General features: G+C 48.5%; 1 long non-coding RNA gene across 1 annotated transcript; it reads left to right on the forward strand.

Annotated features, from left to right (window-relative positions):
* Positions 1-397: 397 nt before the first annotated feature.
* On the forward strand, positions 398-1,226 carry LOC136309180 (uncharacterized). The gene is made up of 2 exons (XR_010726254.1): positions 398-610; positions 989-1,226. It is a non-coding gene; the product is annotated as an uncharacterized lncRNA (long non-coding RNA).
* Positions 1,227-2,512: the final 1,286 nt, after the last annotated feature.

Genomic DNA, 2,512 nt, shown 5'->3' on the forward strand with positions numbered 1-2,512 from the left:
GGACCGTCCACTCCATTGGGACAACAGTTGGGTCTAAGTCTTGGGGACTTCAGACATGAGCAGGGCACAGAAAAATGTTGTTCTCTGTACTTACTGAATGGAAGCACGATTTCTTGTCCTCTTTGAACACTAGAAGGTAAATACCCATGCAGATGGCACACAGAACACACACCAGGTCCTCATCATCACTATCAACATTAACAAGTGTGGGCACTGAGCCCAGGGTCGTGTGCTGCCAAAAAGGGGTGGGGACAGGAGCATCAAAGTGGCTAGAATGCCCATTGGCCCTGTCCCCATGCCAGACAGAAGCTTCATGGATCTCACTGCGCTGTGGTCACTGAGCCCCGCCCACCCCACTATAAGTGCAGGCTGGCTCTGCCCTTCCAATCACTCACTCTGCCTTCCCACTTTACCGGCACATCTAGGTGACTCTCAGTCATGAGGACCCTCGCCCTCCTCGCTGCCCTGCTCCTCCTGGCCTTCCAGGCCCGGGCTCAGCCCGTGGAGGAGACAACTGACCAGGTGCCCGCTGAGAACGAGCCTGAGAACGGGGACCCGGACGAGGCCATCTCCTTCTCAGAAGTGGAAAGCGTCGATCAAGCAGGTTCAGGTGATGTCTCCCCACGTGCTACAGGGTCTGACCCCATCAGAAGGCCTGTCAGTGGGGCGTGGAATCCAGGCTCACGGTTGGGGGTGGGATGAGTGGGGAGAGAAGCAGGCACCACGAGGGGAGAGGAGGATGGGGGCGGGGCAGAGAATGAGCACGGACGTGATAAACTTGGGTCAGAGACAATGATGGGTCTCTGTGACCAACGCCGAGTCAGCCAGTGCTTGTGATTTACACAGACACGTGACCTTTCACCCTGACCCAGCAGGTGTGGTCTCCCATAGTAGACAGGTCTCCTCTGAATAGATGTCCCTGATACTGGCTGTGCCTCTGCTCCTTGAGTCAGTCCCTAACGTACCTGAATCCCTCTTCCCTCCACAGCCCTTCGGAGAGTAAGGGTCTGCGTGTGCAGACGTCGCAGATGCGCTAGAAGAGAGCGTCGCTCCGGAAGCTGTAGGGCAGGTCGCCGTGTGTACCCTTTCTGCTGTCGTGGCTGAGCTTTGGGGACCGAGACCCGGAGCGCTGTGACACTCCACTGAGGACCTGAGAGTGCACTTAGTCTGTGTACCTGTCCCTTCTCTCCTTCTTTCTCCAGAATAAACTTCAAGCATTAAAATTACTGTTTCTCTCTCTCTTTTTTTTTTTTGCTCCATTTTTTCTTATGTGTGTGGTTCACCCCTTTGGAGAATTCTGTCCTGAATGGTCTACATTAAGTTATCCAGCTTTTCCATCCCATAATGAACAATTTGATCATTTACACAGCAATAACAAAAACATCAAAAATGAACATAATTAAAACAAGCTTAACAAACAAAATGTAATCCATTCATTAAAAAAATGAAAGGAGAAAGGTGTCTGGAATGTACCAAAAGGTGTTATTCACTTCAGGAAAGGTGGTTCCAATGGACTGTGTTACATGTTCTTTTATTTTAAGATGGGAGAGGGCATTGATATGTATATTTTCTCAGGATAAGCATGTGTTTCAGTCCCATGTGCATATTCCTAGCTGTATCAACAAGATCAAGTGACCTAATGCTTCAGGTTGCCGCGAACAGAAAAAAGTAAGAATTATACCCAAAAAACAGTATATTAACTAACATCTGTAGCCTCAAGCAATGGCAATGAGACATTCAGAATAGTGAGTCATGCACAATGACCAGTGAAATAAATATTTCCTCTTGGAAGCAGTGGTGAGATTAGCCCAGTAACCAGTGGGACAGTTGATCTTAATTCTTTCATGCCTTGACCAGCACTGTCATTTTCCATGGGACTATCAGCTTCTACTACCAGGCCTCAAAATCAGGGTGCCATCAACAGAGAAAAGTAAGAACTATACCAAAACCAATGTATACTGACCAGCATCGGTGGTCTCAAATAATGAACTGAGAAAGGGACTCCCAGAGCCACTGGTAAAGCTCAGCATGTCCAGTGACTGTGACCTCAGTGGTCCTCCTTTGCACCACAAATGGTAAATGAGTCCATGTCGAAGCAAACAGTTGGTCTCAACGTTCTTTATCTCAGGTTAAAGAGATTGAGTCTACTAATTACAAGAATCCCATCCTGAATCTGATATAAGCTAGTAAGAAACGATATATTTTTAGCAATGTCATGGACAGGCACTCTGTCCTGAGCTGAGAAGGAGGCTGCAGGGAAGCCACTGAGACAGGGAAGCCTTATTTCCAGACAACGAGCTCCTCTCTGCCCCCCTCTCCCTGTTTCACAGTCACCACACACGTCCTAAAGCCACGACCTAGGATTCCACCCTGAGGCTGTGTTGTACTCATAGAACCTTCTATGTGCTCATTACCCTGTGGTCACCTCTACTTCAGATGACCTTTCCCTGAAACCGTTAAATGAGAAACACTTTACTCTGAACCTTTACCATCAGTCACCACGGGTCCCTCT

Source organism: Saccopteryx bilineata, chromosome 6, assembly GCF_036850765.1.
Source record: "Saccopteryx bilineata isolate mSacBil1 chromosome 6, mSacBil1_pri_phased_curated, whole genome shotgun sequence".
In the NCBI taxonomy this organism is placed as follows: domain Eukaryota; kingdom Metazoa; phylum Chordata; class Mammalia; order Chiroptera; family Emballonuridae; genus Saccopteryx; species Saccopteryx bilineata.